This window comes from Macaca mulatta, chromosome 8 (genome assembly GCF_049350105.2).
Source record: "Macaca mulatta isolate MMU2019108-1 chromosome 8, T2T-MMU8v2.0, whole genome shotgun sequence".
NCBI lineage: Eukaryota > Metazoa > Chordata > Mammalia > Primates > Cercopithecidae > Macaca > Macaca mulatta.
In genome coordinates, this window is record NC_133413.1 from 10,914,782 (window position 1) to 10,939,385 (window position 24,604).

General features: G+C 45.4%; 1 protein-coding gene and 1 long non-coding RNA gene across 16 annotated transcripts in view; one reads left to right on the plus strand and one right to left on the minus strand.

Annotated features, from left to right (window-relative positions):
• The window catches only part of MSRA (methionine sulfoxide reductase A), a 412,022-nt gene that overhangs the window by 107,733 nt on the left and 279,685 nt on the right, over positions 1-24,604 (minus strand). The gene's annotated exons all lie outside the window — the stretch shown is intronic.
• LOC144330697 (uncharacterized) lies at positions 1,929-8,966 on the plus strand. Its single transcript, XR_013397076.1, has 2 exons — positions 1,929-2,520; positions 7,325-8,966. It is a non-coding gene; the product is annotated as an uncharacterized LOC144330697 (long non-coding RNA).

The window sequence follows — 24,604 nt, forward strand, 5'->3', positions numbered from 1 at the left end:
TAGTCAGAGTGGATGTGTGAAGGTACACTTGTCCCACGATCCGGATCAGTGAGGTACCCTTTCTTTCCAGGGCTTCATGACTCATGGTCATTCTGCTGTGCCTGGCTCTGCTGTGGCGGGACACTCACTTGTTTGTGGGGCAGGGAATTCTACCGTCGGGCAGCTCCACTTGCTTGGAAACCCTTCCTGATGGGCCAGCATTGGCCCCATTGCCATCTTCACCCACAAGTCCCCTCCTGTCACCTGAAGTGAGTGAGCACACCCTCTCTTTGCCACGGACAAATGAGCAGAGTCTTAAAAACAGCTCCCCCCCCCCCCCCACTTGGGTTTCTCAGGCAAACTAGAACACCTTCCCCGTGAGGCCTGCCTCATCCCAGTCACCCTCTTCCAGGTGTGCCGTGGGTGAAGGTACTTCAGACTGGCTCCAGTGCTAAGCACGACATGCCAGTGGGGCCCAGCCAGCGCCGGAGACAGAGCAATGGGATGTCTGCGATCAGAGCCCTTGCAAGTTCCTGTCTGCCTCTGCTACTCACTCGCAGTGTGACGTGGGGACAGTCAACACCTCTGTGCCTTGGTTGGCTCATCCCTTCATAGGGTCATTGCTAATAAACGGAATTAAATTATCTGAGATAAGAACATACAGTACATGCCTTGTACAGTGACTGGCACACGAGGATGTTCTCCATAACTGGCTAATGCAGAAGCCCACCTTATCCATGAGGGATATGTTCCAAGACCCTCGGCAGATGCTCAAAACCTCAGAGGATATGGGACCCTATATATACTATGTTTCTCCATATACGTACCTACCTGTTATAAAGTTTTATTTATAAATTACACACAGTAAGAGATTATCAACAATAATAAAGCAGAACCATTATCCCAATATATTGTAATAAAAGTTATGTGACTGTGGTCTCTCCTTTCTCAAAATATCTTATTGTTCTTACTCACCCATCTTCTTGTGATCTGTCGATCTGATCACAAAGATGGCTTTAAGTGACTAAAAAGTAGGCAATGTAGACAGCGTGGATCCACTAGACAAAGGGATGAGTCAGGTCTCAGGACAGATGGAGTGGGACAGTGTGTGATTTCATCAAGCTGCTCAGAACGGCAAGCAATTTAAAATGTTTGCATTGTTTATTTCTGGACTTTTCCATTCAACATTTTTGGGCTGCAGTTACCTGACCACAGGTAACTGAAATCACAAAAAGTGAAACGGCGGATAAGGGGAGACTACTTAATTACAAGGCCCAACTGGAACACAACAAAATCATAAGACTTCAGGTCAGCCCAAAGCGACTTTTCACAGATGCAACACTGTGGGCTGGCAGCCCTGGGTCTGGTGGTTGGCACAACCAGTTAAGTCCTACGTCATCTCAGCAATTTACTGATTCACTCATGATATTAGCTGAGCACATACTAATGGTGCTCAGAACCAAAAGATCAGTGATGACAGCCGCTGACCACGAGGAGTCTAGCAGGATGGACAGATGTCCCCAGCAACGAAGCCTGGCCAGTGTAGCAGGTACTGTTACAGGTACAAGCAGGGGATGCGGGAGCATGGATGATGCTGGGGGTGAAAGAAGGCTTCCAAGGGGAGATGCCACTGTCTGGCCAAAAACCAAACCAGACCAAAAGATAACCACAGTTCCCATCGCTGACCCTCACATTGAGACCCAGCTGAGCAGGTAGCATGCCTGGACTCTGGAATGTCTATCAGGGTAATGGTTGCCACTGTCCCCACTGCCGGCTCAAAGAAAATTCCAGAGAGACTGCACAAGGCTTGGCTCAGGGCCACCCAGTGCCCTGCCCAGCCTACGGCCCTTGCATCTTCCGAGCTCAGACGAGCTTGCCTGTGGCACAGAGTTCCAAACTGTAGGCAGGTGTCTTTGGTATAAATTCAGAGCCCTCTGCTTCCTCTGCCCACTCATAACTTCACACTTTTCCCCAAGCTGCCTTTGCCTGGAACAGCTTCCCTAAATGAAACATGAAGCCTCTTCTCTTTTTCTCTTTCAAAAAATCAGTCTCCTCCGAGCCCATCTGCTCTGGAAAGCCGTCCAGATACAATGGCTGCTCTTCCCCTTCGACAGGCCACAAGACCAGTAAACATCACAGGCCTCCAGGTATCCCCAGTCTTGCCTATCTGTCCTGAAGGAGCAGGGGAATGAGGCAGGCAAGGCTGCTCAGCTTGGCATTAAGGACTGAAGGGGGATGCAGATCGTCCCGCAGCCCCAGTGACTAGTCAAGGCAGGTGCGCAGAGGCAGGGAAGGATGGAGAGCAGAAGGAGAAGCCTGGAGCCAGGAGTCCTGGCTTCACAGCATCATTCCTCCCTTACCCAGCATGTGACCCTTGGCCAGGGTGTTCTACCTCCAAGTGTCTTCGCTTTCTCATCTGAGCACCAGGAGGCCTGATGAGAGGAGGCGAAGACAAGTCTCCCTTCCCTACAGGCTGGGATTAGGAGGTGATCCCTTCTCCCTGAGACCGGGACAACTGCTCCTGCATCTAGAATCAGGCACGTAAAAAGTTAACGTTCTCAGTCTATAAGTAGTTCCTGCTGTTGCAGATAAAATTAAATGGCATGGCTATTTTGGTGGAGAATCAGGTAAAAATGCTGAAAAACAAACTCTCCATCAAATGCTAGTCCCTTCCCCCAAACAACGTTCTTTTTTTATGCCCATTTGGTATTTGTTTTTAATTCTGGCTGATTGTCAATTTTAAAACCTGATGCATAGAGTGGCTTGCTATTCCGGAGGCGTTATTTTAAGATGAAACAATGTAAATTCTGACTTTGGATGGCAGATGGCTGGCAGTTCACTGTTTGGCAAACCAACTGGTATGGTATGTTGGAAGTTCAGAGCAGCAGGAATGCGGCTCCATTGGAAACCACCACAGATGCTCAGAGGGAGCGGGGGAGGGGTACAAGCTGGTCAGGAAATTAAGAACAGTACTCTGAGCTCAGAGGGGAAAAAAGATGATAATTAGCTGAAAGTTTGCTTCTTCCAGTCTCGACTTTTTTTTTTTTTTTTTTTTGGTTGCTTCACAGAAAACCAGGAAGGTCCTTAGAAGTCAGCACAGAGAAAAGCTTCTAATTTTGCTTCCTATCTGTCTGTTTGGCAAAGCTCACCCTCCATGAGATATTCAAAGGTGGGGACAAAGCAGATAAAGAGAATATCAAATGTGTTATATAAGTGAGAGGTGCAAACAGCAGTGTTAAATAAGGAGCCTAACTCCCAGCTGATTTTTAAGATCAATTAATGAATGATATTTTGGGGAGGAAGGATTCACAGTTTAGGAAAAGACCCACGCACATGAAATTGACAACGCCAACGTTTCTACATCCGGGGATTTCCCAAAACAAAGTCGGAGGGTGGTAATATCTACTGTGCATTTCGATCACAGGCCAAGACAGTACACGTGATATTTGGCACGCCCATCTGCGGAGGGAATGAACTCTGCCCAAATTCACCCATCAGTTAAGGTCTGTTCAAAGTCAATGAAGATACAAAATGCTTTTAAAGAAGGTCACTCACGCTGCAAACAAATCGTCAGCCTCCTGTCAAGTGGAATGTCAAAATAACTCGTTAGAACAGGAACTCTTGGTATTTTTTGGTGTGTGAGAATTAGGCTATTTTTCATTTCCTCCAGATTCTCACCATGGCTGGAAGGCAACTGGGAAAGGTGTTGCTATTGGCCCCACAATTCTCTTCCTTGGGCACTGAAAGTGAACAGGAAGATAAAATGGCTAAGTGTGATGGAGATTTGCCAAGGATGATTTTGAGACACAACAGCATCTCCCAATCTACTCCTGCAGTCAGGGTGCTCTGACACCTTTGATGCTGCAGGAGCTTGTGTCTATGATTCTGCAAAACAGCAACAATTCTATCTGGGTGTTCGTGGATGACAATCTAACCAAATCCAAAGCACCACAGTCCGAATGACTGAATAACTCATATGGGCAGGGACAATTCAGTTACTATATTGCAATCAGGTGTTCTGGCCAGAACAAGCAGCTAATTCCAATTCTAATTCATAGCATAATTGCTCATCTGGACACTGAGTAATGAGCAAAGGGTCTCTAGGTTTTTAAATAATCGTTTAAGTGTGTGCGCACCGTTTTCTCTGGCAGAGAACATGGTAAGATCTAGAGAAAGGGAACACTTCTCTCTGCCCCCTACTCCCACCCTCAGGTAAATACATGTGTTCTTCTTTTGTTTTGTTTTTTTTTTTTGTTACAGGGTCTTACTTTGTAGCCCAGGCTGGAGTGCAGTGGTGCCATCAAGGCTCACTGCAACCCCAACCTCCCAGACTCAAGTCATCCTCCCACCTCAGCCTCCTGAGTAGCTGGGACTACAGGTGGGCTTGCACCACCACAACCAGCTAATTGTGTGTGTGTGTGTGTGTGTGTGTGTGTGTGTGTGTGTGTGTGTGTGGTGACTGCATCTTGCTTTATTGTCCACGTTGGTCTCAAACTCCTGGGCTCAAGCATCCTCCCACCCCTGTGTGTTCTTCCTTTCAGCAAACATTTAGCACCTGTGAGGCACAGTTCTAAGCACGGGGGGCACCGAAGCTTACGCAGATGTGGATCCTGCCCTAAAGAGCTTTACAGGCTAAGGGGACTACTAAGGTGGGAATATACATCTTTATGCTACAAGTCAGGCACGGTAGGGCCTGGAGGGAAGACATGGATCATGTGCTAAGGGAACTCCCACTTCCTACTTCCTCCGGGAGGTGCTATGTCCACGCAGGTAAATTTGGACAGGAGGACCCCACCCAGTCTGATGGGTTCCTCACACATGCCAGGTTGGCCTGATGAGTCACAGAGAGAACAGTGTTTCCAGCCTTTCCTTTTATCTTATGGGCCGGAAAAGCACGCCTGACATGGCCATATTCCCTCTCTGGCCAGCTGCCAAAGAACTTGGTTCAAAGGCCTGAGAAGGAGCTGGATCAGGATGGCTCTCCCAGCTGGAAAATGCACTAGGAACTGCAGGGCTTCAAGTACCGAAGGGCCGGGAAGACAAAGGAACCTAAGGAGAAAGGATGAAAGTGCTAGGAGAGTGGGCATTTCGGCGCGGGGGGAAATGTTTTGCTCACCAACCACCAAATGGGAACCACACCAGTGGCTGAGGCTGGCGAGGTCACTGAATACATTTCTTATGAGTGTTCTTAACACCAAATGGATCAAAACAATTGTTCCCCAAGATGCTGCAAAAACAGCATGTCCTTCTGTTGTTTCACAAATGACATTTAAGCAGCTGAGTGTATTAGGAAGGGAGGCAGGGGCAGGAACAAGAGCAGGAGAGCTGGGGCCAGGAGGGAGGGAGGAAGTCAGGGGCAGCTCCCAGTGGCGCAGAGAGCTGCGTTTGAAAACCGACTAAGAGGAAAAAGGCAGGGACTAAAGGCCAGGAAGGAAATCAGGACCAGCAGGCAGCTCGAGCTTGATTTTTTAGACTACAAAGCAACAATTTGCAAAAGGGTCCTCATCTGAGACTACCCTTCTCTTGAGAGAAATTGGTGGGGGAGAAGGGAGGAGGTGTCTCCCTGTGGACCCTGGACTCTAGGGGGACTGCTTGGAGAGAAAACAGTGGAGGCCTATGAAACTCAGAAAGGGGATGGAGCAAAGAGATGTCTCAGAGGCCTCCCCTCCCACGCCCAGTCCCACCACCCACGACCTTAAAGATCCAGGCCCACTTTTTTTTTCGCTTATGGTATGACTCTGGGTGGGAATTTCTGATTTAGTGGCTGTAGTTAAATTTGTATCAAGAAATGTGTCCTCAGCAATGCAGGAGGAGAAAGGGAGGATGCTTGCTCATGGGGGCAGGGGCAGGAGCAAGCACTAATCACAAAGTATTTCTCTTTGGCAAGAAGTCCTGTTTTCATTGGCAGGAGTGCTCCTAAGTAAGGGCGACATTTTCTGAGCATCTGCACTGTGGCAGGCACTACGCATGCTGCATATAGTATGACATCAATCCTGCTGCAACTCAGTGGTGCAGAGATTTTTATATCCATTTTACAGGGAGGAAAACTGAGGCTCAGAGAAGCCAACTAACTTGCCAAAGTCTCACAGCAAGTGAGGGCAAAGTTGGAATGGGAACCTGGGTCTCTCTCACTCCCAAGTCCAGGATTTTTCCTCTGCTTCCTTGGGGACAAAAGATGGAAACAAAATGAAACAATGACAAGAGAGAGGAGGGAAGGAAGTCATGCAGATCATGAGAAGGAAACGGTTTCCCTTTCCAGGAAATGAGGGGGAAGACAATGGGAAGGAAGAAAAAACAAAATTAAAAAAACCCACACAACTTGAAAGGATGACAGTGCAATGTTAAAAGGTTGAAATTTTAAAACAAATAAGTTAGGAAGATATTTTTTGCATTACAAAAGTCACATTTATTTAACAAAGTGGTTTTCTTAAGAGTTACTTTAAGTAGGTGGCTCCTTACGTTTAAATACAAGTCTTTCATTAGAAGTGCTTCCTGTGTTTGGCTTTGCTGGGCTGTGTTTTTGGGAGATAGGAGTCCTGAGAAGGCAAAGCATCATAAGAGGCCTCCAATGTCTCAAGTACGCTCTCCCAGCAGTGGCTTGTGTTTACATCTGGAGTTTGCAGCCTTCAAGAATCCTGGTAAAATGCAAGGACAGGCTTGCACCCCTAACAATCAGGACATATGGGTCTTACAGTAATGGCAGAATGCACAGGGAAGTTACCTATTTCAAAATTTTGCCCTGGGCCACAACCACATGAGTTACAGCCAAAAACAATGAAAGAAAAGACTTAGAACCCTAAGTCCCAAGCACAAGTCTCCCAAACAAAAGTTTAATAAACTTTGGAGACAGACTCTAGAGCCTTTTGGGGGAGGCAGATGTAGGCATTATTAACATGACTCATAACTGCTAAGGCAGTCACTGAGCTTGACTAAATCTTCCCCCAACACATTGCATTTCAAAAGGCCTGTTATCTCGGGAAAGGTTGCATTAAGTGTCTCTGGTAATTATGTCTCCAAGAAACAATACTCCTCTCCTCATTAAACGTTTCAGTGGGTGGCCCTGCTGAAGGCAGGAACTTAACCCTGGAGCTACAGAGCCCGAGAGGGCATGGAAAGGGGCCACCAAGGAGTTGTCCAACTCTATCAGCCAAGGTGAGGCTGTTTATTGGGTTGAAAACTACTTTAATTAGGGACCTAGGCAAAGAAGCAGACAAGTGACTGCTGTACAAATCACTTTAAGAGATAAAGGTACTGGGAGTCACAGGTTAACCCAAGTACATTCCACCCTGGTCTTGGTTTGGAGTGGCAGGCGTGAACTCAACTCATTATCTCCCTACACAGGCAGCAGAGAGCCACTCTCCCCAACTAGATGGTGGATTCCTCCCAGATCTGACCCAGACAGCACGTCCCTGTCGCCCAAATGAATATCTTCCAAATAAACTGCAAATAGGATGTGATACACAAAAGCCCAGAGTTGTGCCTGCTTTGGGGCTGGAGTTCTAACCCAGAGGTAGACAATTTTGTGTATGCCACACACATTTATCGAATCCATGTTGCACACAGAACAATGTGTGAAGTGCCGCCAGATGTTCAGCAAGGGGCCCTGCCTCCCATCAGCTTAAAATCTTGCTGGGGGACTCTGGGACGATGGCAGCTACAATGAGATCCTTCCAATGTCTCCAGAAAAATCACACAGATAAACTAAATGCATAAGCAACAACTCACAGACAACATTTACAACAAAACTAGGTGACAAGGTATCCCCAATAACTCCAAAATACAAGTTCATGAATGAAAATCACCAACAATCACAAGGCAAGCCTTTTTGTTATTGTTGTTGAGGAAGGGAGTATCTCTGCTAGAGAAAACAGAGGGAAGCAAAAGGGCATCTGGTGGACTCGGGCACAAAACACCAAAATATCCAACAAGCATTCCCTGGAAGGCACAGACGGCCAGTTTGAGAACAGTGGCTAACACTGAGAGCAGCTTGGCTCACTCCCGCAGCAGCAGCACACACAACGGCCTGTGTCACGAGGCCTGGGTGAAGAGACTGGAGCTGCACTGTCCCTAGGAACTCTCAAGGAACATGTCCAGGGCCTCACTGCTGGGAGTGGAATCAAAATTGAGCAGATAGAAATAACAAAGATAAAGGAAGGAGGTCGACCAGGTAAAAGTGGAGGAGGGAAACAGAAACAGGACATCTCAGAGAACCAGCTGCACAGTTTTAACACTGTGGGATGCAACAGAAGATGGAGCAGCGCTGTAAGGTTAGAAAGTCCACATGATCTACTTCTCCTCCCCCAAACTCAAGACCACTGTTCACAACCAAAGGCAAACTTTGCAAAAGGGCCTCTGTCTGAGACCATCCTCCATCTGAGACCATCCTCCATCTGAGACCATCCTCCATCTGAGACCATCCTCCTCTTGGGTGACAGGAGCTTGGTGACAGCAGCGGAAGGAGTAAAAGAAGGAGCCTCTCTGTGGCAGTAAACACTCAGGTCAAATCTCTTACAAAGCTGAAGAAGGATTAGAAAGAGAATGAAGAGGAGGAGGAGGAAGAGGAGGAGAGAAGGAGAAGAGCATCCCTACAGATAATGAATGCATGTCAAAAAGATGGACCCAAAAAACTATAAAAAATGCAGCATATTACTTTAAAATGAATTAAAGGCCTTTAAAAATGATATAACACCTGAAACAATATTAAAACATAATGTTAGAAATGAAAACTGAACTAGAAGGAACATAAAAGCCGGTACATAAAACAAAAGCTGCTTAAAGGAAATGGGAGGTGAAAAAGACATGTTTTTTAAAAACAAGAAAAAAAGATAAGAAGGAACTCAGAGAAAGGGACAAATACTGAGGACAGGCAAAGAAGATCCAATCAATGGAGAAGAGGACCTCAGCTTCTGATAATGAAAACCAAGTCAAGGGGACTGAAAAATGTTAAAATACATAACTCAAGACAATTTTCCTGAAATTAAAAGAAATCAAAACTACACATTGAAAAAGTTCATCACATACTTGAGACTATGAATCCATGGATAATTTTTCCATGGACTGGGGTTGGGGATGGGGGTGGGGGAATAAGGGAATGTTTCTGGGATCAAACTGTTTCACTTCAGATCATCAGGCATAAGGAGTGTACAACCTAGATCCCTTCCATGTGCAGTTCACAATAGGGTTCCCGCTCCTATGAGAATCTAATGCTGCCGCTGATCTGACAGGAGGCGGAGCTCAGGCGGTAATGCTGGCTCACCTCCTTCTGTGTGACCAGGTTCCTAACAGGCCATGGCCCGGAACCGGGGGTTGGCAACCCCTAGTTTATATGATCTGATAATGCAAATATGACACAGCCACAAAAACTGAGGGGAAAGAAGAGAAGAGAGGGATTAAAAAATGCTTCACTTGAGCCAAGACCACACCACTGCACTCCAGCCTGGACAACAAGAGCAAAACTCTGTTTCAAAGAAAAAAAAAAAAAAAAGAAAAAAAAGAACCAAGATTCTTGGTTAGGAAGAAAGGAGATACAAATGCAATATAAAAGTAGTTGAGTGAAAACTATACAGTTCTGAATTTGCTCTGAAATGTCAGTTTGAACTCACACAGTATTTGATACACCCCTCCCTCCCCAACATACACACTACACATTGTATGCTGCGTCCACTGGAAAAACTAGAAATAATGACCAAACCAATAGCAATAAGCATCCATGCTACCCCAGTTGCTGTTGAAATACTTTTTTCTGGTTAAAAGAAACCAGATTTCTTAGAGAAATGGTGGATTCCAGGTCTGGGGCAGGAAATAGACAACATGAGCCTATACCAGATGGTGAAGAAGATAGGAAAGCTCCTAAGGTCATGGTTAAAGAACCCCAGAGCCAAAGTGAAGAAGCTCCAGCTGGTCAAAGATGGGAAAATATGAGTTTCAATAAAGATAGTAATTGCGATGAATTGAAACCCATCAAATATGTGTAAATCCATGAGTTCACAATATTATTGAAAAAGACTTAATTGGTTCAGTCTTAAGGATGATAAGAAACCAAGCCAATGTCCTGAAAAGTGGGTAGACAGAAAGCATTAAGCATTTATTCTGACTTTCCTGTAAGATCTGTGCCACTGAGTACCCAAATGGAAAATGACATGGAAGCTCCTTCTTAGAAAATTATCCCAACTAATAAATGAAAACAAATTTATAGAGTTGAAATTATACTATTTTGCAACTCTCAGTAAAGTGATGGATCTGTGCCTTGTGCATCACTGGATGTTAACATAAAAAGGAGCAAAAACCACATAGCGTAGGTTTCCCAATGAAAAGCACCACTACTTTGTTAAAGAGATAGACTTGGGTCTGGTCCACACCTCTGGATGCAGCTGCCAATGTGCAGGAAATACAAAAGACAGAGGAACTGCTCAAGCATTCCAGTTTATGGGATCTGCAGATTAAAACCCCACAGGAAAAAAGGAAGGGAGGGAGGGGAAGCTGCACGTTTTAAAGGAGACTTCAAAGACACATCATCCCTTTTTTTTTTTTAAATGAGCAAGGCTCAAAAACAGCAGCAAGGAAGGTGCACACTGTGTTCATCTGTTCAGGCTGCTGTAACAAAATACCATAGACTGGGTGGCTTATAAACAACAGGAATGTATCTCTCACATTCTGGAGGCTGGGAAGTCCAGAATCAAGGTAGATTCTATGTCTGGTGAGGGACTGCCTCCTTTCTTACAGTGTCCTCACACAGCAGAAGGGGCAAAGGATCTCTTTACAAGGGCACTAATTCTATTTATGGGGGCTCCACCCTCATGACTGAATCACCTTTCAAAGGCATCACCATCACCTACTAATCCCATCACCTTGTGGGTGAAAATTTCAACAAAGGAATTTGAGTGGGACATAGCATTCGGTCCACAGCACACACCTGGGTGGCAAATCCATAAAGAAATGCATAGAAGTGGCTGTTACAAGAATTGGGAAGGGTGAGGAGCTATAAAGCTGTAACTGGGGTGGGGCAGATGGAGGAGGGGCTCTTAGGGGGACTAGCAAAGTTATGTGGTAACAAGGGTGTTTGGCTTACATAAGATCATGAAGCCACACATTTACTTCATATTGCTTTCTGTATCTCTTTTTTTTTTTTTTTTACAACAAAAACAAGAAAACAAACTTTTTTAAAGGTCTGCCTTTCCTGTAAAATCTGTGCCACTGAGTAACCAAATGGAAAACGACATAGACGCTCTAAGCTTGATCTAGACAAAAGCCAAAAAAGAAGGTTGCCAACTACTGTTACCAGCAGTGAACGTCCACACCCCCTGGTGCTGCAGCTGCCAAACCCTCATAGCATAGACCACTTAGTCCCAGCTCCCCAGATACATGAAGAGGCTTCAGGTCAATGGTGCAGCAGTCTGGGATGCTGGTTCCACTCTGACTGTGGTACCACATAGGACCTGGGCTGCTACTGGATTCCTTGTGAACAGGCCCTTTCTTCAATCCCAGCTCTAGTATTGAATACCAGTTTCCTATGGCTGAGACTCCAGGAGTCCGGTGCCTATGGAACAAAGACATTCCTTATCTCTAGACTTCCAAGGAACCTCCAAGGCTTCACCTTGAGCCTTAGTCCCCTGATGGCTGGGCCTCCCTGATATGGCATCTTCCTGGCTAGACCCCTGGCCACCACCTGCTTCTGCAGCCCCTCACCCAAGACCACCACCCATCCTCTGCCTTCCAAGGGCACCCATCTGGCATCTGAAGCTACTAGGATTCCAGCAGCCAGGACATTCAGACGCTACCACTTTGCAAGAGCCACCCTGACTGCCTGACCCCACAGAGGGACGGTCCTTCTGCAGCCCAGGCCTTCCCCTGTCATGTGTGTACTGAACAAATGCATCCATCAGGTGAGCCCACTCCTCCAACCTCACTGCAGTTCTTTTCCTTTGACACGGCATGCCACCCAAGCCAGGTTTTCTGTTCCTTACACGTGACTCAGAAATCTCCAGAATTTTGAAATACCCTCAGATACATCATTCTTTTTAATGACTTCATTTGCTTTGGTTTGGAAATTGGGAATCGAAGAAGTGATGGACTACTGGGCAAATGCTGTATCTATCAGTGATAAAGCTTCCGTGAGAAATCAGGAGTCTCTCACAATGACTTTCTCCTACTTCCTCTCCATTCATCTACGGCTGTCATCTCTTTGCAAACACGCATCAATACTCAGCACCTCCTTGCAAGCTGCCATGGCCTCTGGGCCAGGAACTGGTCTGGGCAGGAAGAGGAGGCACTGGAAAGGCTGGGGGCATCGTGGTGTCATAGGTTGATAAAGGAGGTGCACAGAACCCTGCCCTGACACAGTGAAGAGTTATGGACTACCACAGGTTAATGGTATGCTAAATGCCAGTGAAGAAAATACATTATGCTACTGACACACACAAATCAAAAGCCATAAAGTCTGCACACGCATATATGCAGCTATTCCTCTTCTGCGAACTTATTCCAGGGAACTAACTACAGATGCATGAAAAGATTCAGCTACAAGTATGCTCATCACAGCAGCATTTATGAGCAGGAAATGCTGGAAGCAACCCAAATGTCAGACAACACTAAAGCAGTTAAATAAGCTATGGTATATCCATTCAAGGAGACTACGTAGTGGTAAGAATGTAATAAAATAACATTTTATTATATAACTGGTATATACATACATATACATCTTGATTTCATAACCGGTATGCAAAGATATTCATGAAATATCAATCAGTGAAAAGGCATGTTACAAATATTGTCACTGATAATATTTTCACCAATGCATTTGTAATCATTCTGATCTGATCTTTCTGATCAATACTTCATGAATATACTGATTCTATTGTTTAAGGTATTTATTTCCACAGAGAAAGGAATAGAAGCATATATATCAAAATGTTTTAAAGTATGATTAGCAAAGGTACTATTATTGTCTTCTTATCTGTTTTCCACTATAAACATAAACTGCATAATCAAAAATTAAAACAAAATCCTGTTCCTCCAGAAAGCTCCTTAGAAACTCCCCTGATTCTCTTGCTTACTCATTCTTGCTGTGTGTCCTCGCATTTGTGTGTTCAGGGTGTGTGCTACCCTTGAATCTTGCCAACAGTGTGGATTCCACCAATTTAGAGATTAAGGCTATAGCAAATGCATTGTAATTCAATGAATGGCTTAATAAGACGTGAGCTAACTTGTCTGCATACTGGAAGATGGGCTTTCCTAAGTGCAAGAAACCTTCATTCAAGGCTTACAAACAAAAAGCAAACAATAAATTAAAACTCTGATGCTAACCAAAGATTCAAAAAACAAAGTGCTATTGCATGATTACCATATTAGCAAACATGGGAAACAGTGATAGGAGCTGGGGCTGGTAAGGTTATAATAGGATACGCTGCAATGCAGGGCACTACGTAACATGCACTTTTAAAAGTCAACCCACTGGAAAAAGAAAATAGTTCATTTTTAGCTCTCATGACAGCACTGCTTTCCTTCCATAATAAGGTCCATTGTATCCTTAAAGCCCTTTGCTTCGTCTTTTCTTTATATTTTCTGAAATGTAAAGTTTCCTACATGACACAAGACATGGTAAAATGTCTTGTTGTTTCTACCTCTATGTTTATTACTGTCTTGTGTGAGTTTCGAAAGAACTTTCCAAGTGGAACCCTGTCCCTGCTGGGCATCTCAGGATGTAGACAGGAGGCGGTGGGCAGGTACAGGGACAGGGAGGGAGAGTCCCTATTCTCATCTTCCCTCCATCTGCAGCCCAGTCTGTCTTCTCTTCTTCCACTAAACATGCTCAGGTACCTAAAGGAGAAGGCATAGCTAGAAAGACGGTACAGAGGCTACACAGCAAATTGCATCTCATCACAGAAACGTCAGCTGTCCTGCTCTGCAGGGGACCGACTGCTAACACAGATACATGGGCCCCCAGTACCAAATACAGGACTTATGGATGCCGAAGTGGGAGGAACCTCCACGGAGGCTCCCAGACGCTCCCAGGTCCCTCCTCCATACACGCCATGGAGGGCCCTGGTGGTCATCAGTACCAGATCAGTGTAGCAATTTCTTTCATGTATATATATATTTTGGTGAGCGTGCTAAACAGAAAGTTAGCTGCTGCTGAGTGACTTTTTATTGGCAAGACTGTAAGAAGCACTCTCTCCTCAAGAAATTGGTTATTTGCAGAAGGCAGTTCTCCCGAGAATGTTCTGCAGCATGTCAACTACTTTGAGCATTGCTTTGCTTCACAATTCTTTTGTCTCACAATGAGTGTGTACGTGTGCCCACGCCTGTCTGTGGCTCTGGCCTATGGTTACAGAAAAATGCAAAGAAAGTCACTGGAATGCTCTCTCCACCTCTCCCCGCATCCAGATGAAGATGGCATCGGGCAAGATGACTTCAACCAGAGACACACCTCAAAACAGTTCAGAGCACACGCCAAAGACAGTTCAGAGGGGCAATGGAGAGATTGCAAGTGGGCTCATCAGCTGGGCAGCACGGGATGCTCTGATATGCTGCAAGGCAGAGCCGATTTTTTAAAAGAAAAATATAGCCGGGGCCTCTTTCTCCCCCGGTTGTTGTTGACTCTCCAAAACACTGGCTCTGGCACGCGTTCTGATCCCTGGAGTTTGATGCACGTTTGATTCACAGACGGCAGCGTGTCTGCACCAGATGGCCTCGAGTTAATGAACACAAACTCATCACTTTTGCTCACCAGGGAAATGTGCAGCTCAATCTGATTTGTACTCTACAACTAAAAATATTTGAGTATTTTTAGGGAGCATTTTACCGAGACAAAATGGCACTTCAGGAAAGCGTTAAAAGAACAGAGACTAACCAGCAAACTGCAGCTGCAATCTTCTCCACGTTGATAAGCAGGCTCCTCAGATCATTCTTTCACCAACATGAAAGTAACACCCGATATGCTGCACAGGGACGACGGCCTCCTTCTGCGCCCCCTGCCTCCTCTTCAACTCTGCTGCCCTGCCCCAAGCCAAACCTGTGGTCCCAAAGCACAGGGAGAGCTCTTTCCAAACACTGGATTTTCTCTCTCACATACCAGCAAAAACATGTCTCATGGGGTACACACACACACGTACACACATAGTTTTTTCTATATTATTGTACTGTCTGCTCAGCTACATGTTTTTATATATGAGAATTTAAGATTCAGGAAAAATTCACTACATGAACCGAACCCTACGACATCTCCATCCTGTCCAGCTAGGACAGAACTCTGTTCACGAAGTGTGCTCCAGCTTATCGGCACCAGCACACAAAATAGCTGATGCCCAATGATGAATCGGGAATTAGGAAGCTATTTCGTCCAGCTCGTTTCTCCCTTCTCCAAACTCCCATATTTTCTGCTGTACATATTTATACAGAAATCTTAGTGATTCAACTAAGGAACATTAAAGTCATAACTTTCTAAGTCAGTGTGATCCTCAACACAGTCAACAACCACACAGCTGTGTTCTCTTCTCATTAAATGTGGCCGTCGGACAGCCAGGGTCCAGAGAAGCACCTCATAGCCTTAAAACCTGCATCTCTTCTGGGAGTTTATTAGGAAAACCAGTCCGGGTTCATCCAGACCTGCTGTATCCAAATCTGCATTTTACCGAGATCCCCAGGTGACTCTGGTGAACATGAAAGTTTGAGAGGTACTGTCTTCTAGTCATCTCACTGTGGATAACCATCTTCGAACCCAGACCACAAGTCTTCTCACGGGTGGCACTGTCTAAATGGGGAAGTAGTTTAATCATCTCCCATCCTCCCCTACAAAAGTATTTTATAAGTACCAGACGTTCACAAAAACCTTTCAATTTTTACAGAGAGAATCTATACAAATAAAAGTCACTTTCAGGTGGGCACAGTGGCTCACGCCTGTAATCCCAGCATTTTGGGAGGCTGAGGCAGGTGGATCATGAGGTCAAGAGATCGAGACCATCCTGGTCAACATGGTGAAACCCTCTCTCTACTAAAAATACAAAAATTAGCTAGGCGTGGTGGTGCACGCCTGTGGTCCCAGCTGCTAGGGAGGCTGGAGCAGGATAATCGCTTGAACCCGGGAGGCAGAGGTTGCAGTGAGCCAAAATCATGCCACTGCACTCCAGCCTGACAACAGAGCAAGACTCTGTCTCAAAAAAAAAAAAAAAAAGTCTCTTTCAGACCAAAACAACCATCATTCATTACATGATGTTTTTTGGTAAAGACAAGCATGAGGGAGGGAAAGAGACAAATTTTCACTCAAATGGATGAGCTTGGAGACAAAGTGTCACCATCGAGGAACAAGCTTCCACCGAAGCATCTCAGGTTGCACTTGGCAGGACGTCCTCTGACTCACAGCCTTCTGGCTGCATAGGCAGCTTAACCGAGGTTCTCTTTATAGTCAATTCTGGAGCAGCTGCAGAGAATTCATGGGGAATAAGAGTTTTGGAGGGTGGCTTAAAAACACACTCTTTGTCACCTTAAGGAATGCCACAGGCAGGGCTGACAGTGGGAAGCCCTCTGGCTGCCTTGGACCTGCTACTTCCCCTCCCTGACAGCTGACTGTGCGGAGGGCTGAGACAGCCTGAAGCAACCCTGGGAATTGGAAGAGGGAAGGCACACTGCTGTGAAGCGGGAGGCGCGAGGCCTCAGGGGTGAGTCGGCTGGGGGCTCGGTCTGCTCCGTGCTGCCGTCATCGAGGGCTGCCGGCCTTGGCAAGGAGGCACCGTGCCCAGGCCAGAGACACAGGGCCAACCAGCTATGAGCCCACTCAGCCTGAAGCCCAGCAAAGCTGACTCTGCAAATTTGAGAGCTATTTTCTGGTTCCAGTTAAAACATTATAGCTACTGACCAGTGAGCTCCAATTCAGTGAGACAGCGATGGTGGTCCTGGACTCATTCAACTCTAAAATCCATCTTAATAGTAGATTCACTGGACGTCAGAGTAGGAAGGGCTTTATAGGGCCTTTTCATCCACAGTGTCAGATCTAAATCCTTCTGAAGCCAGCAAGAACCATTAACGAGTGAAGGGAGAAGCATCCAGCCGGCGCTCTCTGGTCCAGAAATCTAACTGCTGGCTGCGTGCAGCGGCTGAAGACTTGGAACATGGCTAGTGCAAGCTGAGAAGCGCTGTGAGTATGAAACACAAAGTTTCCCAAAGATGCAGTAACTGTCGGGATGGACAGTGGGGACCGGAGCTATCTGCAAAGCAGGCGTCTTTGTGAAAAGCATCAGAATTCAAACTTTAAGGAAAGAAACGAAGACTGCAGACCAAATTCCACTCGTAGGTCTCTGGATTGTGGCTAATGATTTCACAGAAAAAGAGGAAGTGCCCCAAATGGCCCAGCTGGAGAATGGAAAGTTTCAAGTACAATCTGAGTCTCTCAACTCAGAAAAGTCCATCATTTCTATGTAGGGAGGCCTGTTTAACCAGGCCACAAGCTTCAGTGGTAGCTGGGAGGGAACCTGTGACCTTCAGCGAGGCTCCACCTCTCTGGAATGTGTGTCTGTAACACAAGGGGGTAACGGGGAAGGCCCTTCAATGCCCTTGGGCTCTGACATGCTAGCAGCAGTGAGCCTCACAGAGAGAACTCAGGAGTGACCGGTACAGACATCAAGGACACAGGGCTAGAGGGGCCAAAACAGTAACGGGGAGATGGCAGTTTTCTCAGAACTAAAAGAGCCCCAGCTTGTGTTAGTAACATTTCATTGAATAAATATTTCTTGCTTTCCAATCAAGGAGCGCCAGGCCCCATACTAGGCATAGAAGGGACGAAGGCCACAAAAGCAACTCAGGCAGGGTCTTCCTCATCATTGAGGCAGGAGCCAGGGAAGGCTTCCAGAGGGGAACAGAGACCTGTGCTCAAGGGATGTTCAAGGTCACGAGCGCACGTTAGCAAACGTGTAAGATGCCACGCAGAAGCAGAGGAGAAAAGCAATATCAAAGGGATGTGGGGGGGCCTCACAGAAGAGTCAGGGTTTTTATTAAATCCCGAAGAATGAATAAAAAAGGAAAAGATATTCTAGGCAAAGGGAACAGTATATGTGCAGGCCAAGGATGATAAAACCACAGAGAATGGGGAAGAGCACGGCGGAGCAAAAACCCAGTTCACTGCATCAGAAGCGCAGATTGCTATTAAAACCATTCGAAATGGCTGCTTTGCACCTATGACAGCAAAGGTTAATCCTCCAGCAGAGTCAATGTTGATGTTACCAAAAGCAATTTCTAAATATAAACTTCAGCAATTTAAACAATAAATGTATTCTGTTTTATTTGTAATTGTTTTAATTTATGATTATCATGTATAATTTGCATTATCTAATCATGTTTTAGAATGAATAGATGTATCGCATATGATTATTCAAATTTTGTCAGCATTCTTGTTATTCCATTCTCTTAGGCTGGTGTTCTACACGGCGCTGGCATTCTCTGAATGTTTTATCTTCATCAGATACGTAAATCCAGGGACCAAAATACCAAGCTGGCAGGCTCTTTTAGATCTCGTGAGAGATAGGGCGGCTGTTTCCCTCTTTTCCACCACGCTGGTCTCTGAGATCGTTACGCACACCCATGTGCCTTGTCCCCAGCAAGCCTTCTCCTGCCAAGACCCTGCAGATCCCAGCTACCTGTTGGTCCCCAATTCTGCCAACCTATCCCTCTTTCCAGTCTGACGTGTAACTGCCGAGTTTTAATGAGTAAGGAGATAAATATTTTAGATGCCTTGGTAGTATGAACTGAACTTCTACTAAAGAAAAGCCAGGGCCAGGCATGGTGGCTCACACCTGTAATCCCAGCACTTTGAGAGGCAGAGGCAGGCGGATCATGAGGTCGAGAGATTGAGACCATCCTGGCCAACATGGTGAAACCCCGTCTCTACTAAAAATACAAAAATTAGTCGGGCATGGTGGCGTGTGCCTGTAGTCCCAGGTACTCAGAAGGCTGAGGCAGGAGAATTGCTTGAACCAGGAGGCAGAGGTTGCAGTGAGCCAAGATCATGCCACTGCACTCTAACCTGAATGACAGAGCAAGACTGTGTCCGAAAAAAAAAAAAAAAGGCAATAATTTCTGGATATAACTTGGGAAATAAGCATTTGGCCATGCTGCTGGTGTGGGCCTCAACAACAACAAAAATATCCAGAGAGAAGGCCCTAGCACGGATTCAAATACAAAGCAATTTACTAGAACTACAAAAGGAAGGACTGAGTAAACACTGATGGTTCAGACACATAATTAGGCTGCTACTCTGTCTATAAGGTCACACGATTTACAAGCAAACTCTTAACTGCAGGTTTGAATTCATCAATCCCAAATCCATCTAAGGATGAACCCATCTTAATGTGAGGGTTATTCTAGATGCAATGACCAGCTGCATCATTCATTTGTTCAACAGATATTTACCGTGTGCCTACTCTATAAATGGCAAAGACAAGCGAGGGTGGATGTTTCCAAGAGCTTAGTTCAGTAAGGGAAACAAGACAACTGCATCAATCACTACCGTACAGAGTAGTAGCTGTAACTGCCATTGGAGACAAGGGAATGTTCAGTCTTTGTTTAGGCTGCGGAGGTGGTAAAGGCAGCAGAGAAGAGGGGAGGAAAAGGCATGTGCTAGAAATGACAACTAGGGCAACTGGATTGAAAAGTCAAGTGCGTGGCAAGGAGTAATGAGCACTATGGACAGGATTATTTCATACGGTTGAGAGCTCTGAATGCTAGGCTGAGACATGTGAGGCCACAGAAGGGTTTCCCACAAAGCAGAAGCATAAGCAAAGTGGAACTTCGGGATGGCGTGGAGGATGGATTCGAGAGGGTGACTGAGACTGGAACCCAGTGATCAGGTGGCAGGATGAGGTCAGAGTCCAAACCAGAACAAAGGCTGAGGTGGGAATAAAAAGGAATGAACAGAAATGAAAGAGATGAAGAAGATGAGGACCCACTGATAGCTGCAGGGGATAAGGTACAGGGTTTGTGAACACGGTGGGACTTTACAAATGGGGACATCACAAGGAGGAATGGCTTGGGAGAAAGATCAAAGGTTTGGTTTTAGACATGTTAATTTTGAGATGCAAGTGGGATATCCAGTTGCAGATATCTGTAAGGCAGGGAGAAATGCAGACCAGAGGGTGGAAAGGGGGAGATTAATCAGGCTGTATTTGGTATTCATCAATCATTTGTTTAATCAACATTTACTATAAGCTGACTGGAGCCAGACATGGTGCGAGGGACTACGGAAGATACAGTGATGAATGAGACAAAACCCCTGCCCTCAAGGAGTGTTTGGACCAAAAGGGAAAATGAACCAGTAATGACTAATATAAAGGGGACATGTGCTGTGATCAAAGTGCAGGTGCTGTGAAAACACACTGGAAGGGGCTTCCGCCAGAATGATGGAGTGTGGAAAGAGGGTCTGCAAGCACAGGGAACAAGGAACAGCAGCACCTTCGGTTGGGGGAATCGCGAGAGGCTGAAGATACAAATGGACACTAGTCTGACTATATGAAAACAGAACCTTGGCCCACATCGTGCAGCAACCAGCCCAGGAAGCCAACCTACTGTTTAGAGTCACTAGTTCAGGAAGCCAAACAACAACCCCTTTAGCAATCAGCCCCAAATGACAAGGACTTGATTCATTTCCCTGACAGTTTCCCTAACTTTTGTCCTGGCTTCCAATTCTAGAACCCAAGAAAGTCAAATATGTGCCCCTAACCTATTATTACAGTAGGCTATTGTTAGCCTGCCTGCAACTTCCGCAGGCCAACAGCCTCCAATCAGGACATACTTGAAGCTTTCCCTCTTTTCCACTCTGGAGCTTTCTCTCTTCCGCCTGCCTTTGAGTCTCTGACGTATGCAAGTGCTAGTGGCTGGCTCTCTGGCTGAAGCAAGCTCTGATTCAAGAACCTTTGCTTCTTTCCATTTGGTGGTCTTCGTTTATTTCCCTATCAGCATGTGAGTTATGAAGGCTGGGGTGCAGTGGATGCATGAGGGGATGGACAGTCCCCAGAGTGGGGGAGGGTGTTTATACTTAGGAGAATGGGGAGCCAGCAGCCATACTAGAGAGGACCTTATAAGCCATGAGCAGGGCTATGAAAGTGCATCCTGAGTGCAAAGTCATCCACGCAGAGGTGAGAGCTGATTCTGAATCTTCAGTCCCATCGCTTCAGGACTAGGTTCAGTGAATAAGCAAAGGAATGGGTGAGAATAAGACTACATTTATTGAGGTCAGGACCCCAAGTCACTCAGTCTTTGCCCACATATAAGAGAAAAGAGGGCCAGGGATGGCCTGGTATCCTTAGGGAACTTGGTAAATTCGGAACACTGTACAAGAGGTCATAGTTGAGCTGCCCTCACATACATGTACACATAAACACAACATGATGAGCCAAGCAAATAAACAAAACACTAGGAAGGTAGGAATGGATGGATGAACTATGATTCTGTATGTAGGTTGTAGGTTTCCAAGTGGTTAGAGTAGGTTGCCAAGTGATTAGACTAAATAAAGTAGGTTGCCAAGTGGTTAGACTAAATAAAGACTTGAGTGAGCTGAAATGCCTCCATTTTGAACACAGGCTGCAACTAAAAGGTAGATTTGACCTTTTAGTCTCCTCCTAGTGCCTTTAGTTTCATGCAAACACATCTTGATTTGCCAAACCTTTTTAGAGTGAGCTTAAAACACCAGAAAAGAAACGGAAACCTGAATAAGGCACTTCTCACAATGTAATTATTTTTAAATGTGCAATATGTAATAGAGATGTTTAGCCTCTCATAAGTTTTTGGAAAATATATTTATTAGAATTCTTCATAATTATTACTTGTAATAATACATCCCATTGGTATAGTCCTCTACCACTTTGAAGATTCTTCCAATCATATTTGATTTTTACATTGTGTGAGAGATGAAACAGAAGTGTGTGTGTGTGTGTGTGTGTGTGTGTATGTATGTGTTGAAGTCAGGTGGTGATAATGGTGGTCCCTTGGATCACTTGGTCCAAGACTTCTTTATTCATGAGGAATGTGACTCCTATGATCACACACTCAGTTAGAAATGGATGTGACACGGGAAACACCTCAACTCTGGCTGGCCCTCCTTACATGCTTAGTAACCTATTCCCATCTAACTGACGTGGAAACTGAGGCTAAGGTGGGAAGACCATTACACTAACACCCTCGACAAATCACACCTCCTGGTATCTACACTAAGAGGGACAGTCCCCATCCCCACATTAACTTTGGGCTTGAATATACGACTTGTTTTAACCAAGGAACATCAGTAGAGCAAGCAGAGGCTTGATAAGCACTTGGAATTGGGGCTCAGCATGGCGTCATCATCTCTAGAGCCAATCCAGGCCAGGCTAACCTTGAGGGGGAAAGACCATGGAAAGAGAGAGGGAAGTCCAGACAGCCCGATCTCCCAACTGAGCCCAGCCTCCAGGTGACCCACCAACCGAATGCTGTCCCATGACTGAGTCCATGCAAAATCGACAGAACAACGCAGCCAACCCACAGAATCACAAGAATAATTATTTTTGTCTTAAACCACCATGATTGGGGTAGGTTGTTACGCTGTGATAGATATCTGACACACTAAGGAAGAATAAATATGTCCACTGCAGTCATTCCCAGGCCCAAGAGTGAACCTGAGGTCTTGCACACCACCTCACACGGTAATGGAGAATGTGTTCGTGAACTGAACTATCCCTGACATGCAAACCTGAGATCAAGTTCTAGATTCATTCAAACTCACGGTAGTTAGCTCATTCAGATCCTTAATGATCCTTATTTAATGCAACATACTCCTTTACCTCAAGACCATTGGAAATGGCTGGCTTTTTATTTTTTTATTTTTTTATTTTTTTTGATGGAGTCTCACTCTGTCACCCAGGCTGGAATGACAGTGGCGCAATCTTGGATCGGGGCAACCTCCATCTCCCAGGTTCAAGCGATTCTCCTGCCTCAGCCTCCCCAGTAGCTGGGACTACAGGTGCCCACCACCATGCCTAATTTTTGTATTTTTAGTAGAGATGGGGTTTCACCATATTGGCCAGGCTGGTCTCGAACTCCTCATCTTGTGATCCACCTGCCTCAGTGGAAATGGATGGCTTTGAATGCCCGATGGTGGAGGGATTCAGCCATCACTCTCCAGACCACCATTAGAGGTGAACAGCTGCTGAGAGATCACTGTACAGATGGGGTGAAGGAAGACCAGAGAATCAAGGCACTTGCCTCAATCATACTGCTGCTAGTACAAGGGACAATATGAGAATCCAGGTCTTCTCAGCTCAAAGCCAGCATCTTTTGGGTGATACATGCAACTTCCTTAGCAAGAGGGAGAAGCTCCAGTCCTGTGGCTTAGAGATATGGATCATATGTCATTCTAGGCAACATGATGCTATCTGGGACTATAGAATGTTCTATCTTCAAAGTGATCTTTGGGTAAACAAGAGCCACAAGTGGTAACTCCCAGAGAGACACTCAGCAAGACTGAGGATGAATCAATTGATTCATTCATTATTGATACCCACATATGTCTGAACAGGATCTGAGGTAGCAGAGCAAATTATTTTATTTGGTTGGGTAGATAAAACTAGTTATTTATAAAAGATTATTTTAAAATCTCTGTCCTTTGTTATTTTTTGGTTTTGTTGCTGTTTGCATATGAAGTCTTCAAATTTATGTATGATGTTTTAATATTAAAATTTTTTCATCAGAAATCTATTGACTTGTGTGTGCAGGTCACTAGGGACCCCCCACCCTTTACAAATGTGAAGTGCTATGTTTACGTTTGTTGAATGAGGAGAACTGGGTTACCTACCCTCAACTAAGCTCTCCCACGAACTGATGTAGGAGACAATTAAAGAGTGGTTTGGGAACGCAGTTTGCAAATGGATGGTGCTACAGAAGCAGACACTCTACTTTGCGGGGAAAACAAGAAAAAGAAAACCATATGCCAGAAACAAATTCTAATCATCATACATCATGCTGCAGGTTATTCAACTGCAATAATACTATTCACTGCTTCATTATGAGGTTTCATTCCACCTTGAAATCACTGATCACTCCTGCATGACATACAGCATGGATTGTTGGGTCTGACATGTAAACTAATTACATCTGATCTTAGCTCTGCCTTCAGTCTGTTGGGAAGGCAGATAGAGATGGTGTTCTCACCACGGATCCTGGAATCCCTTTCCCCTGTGATGCTGCTGAGCAAGCCTGAAGGTTGTTGGGAAAAGGAACAACTGAGACCAAGAGATGAAGAAAAGCTGGTCATGATTTCTAGAAGTAGTGACTGCTATAATATTACAAATGTATCCCTCTAAGAATTAGTTGTAAAGCTAAAATGTGTGTGTTTGTATGTGTGTGTGTGTGTGTATGTGTGTGTGTGTGTGTAATGCTTATGCGAGATGTCAGTTCCTTTCCACACATTATCTCATTTAATTTTCCCAGCAAGCCTATGAAGCAGCTATTTTTTATTATCCACATTTTATGTACGAGAAAGTTCAGGCCAGAGAAGTTAAGACACTTGCCCAGGGTCACACAGTGGCAGGGCTGGGATTGGAACCAAGTTGTCTTTCGCTGGAGCCCGGTCCCTAAGTCACTCAATTGGGATGCAGGGGCAAGTCCAGTGGGCAGA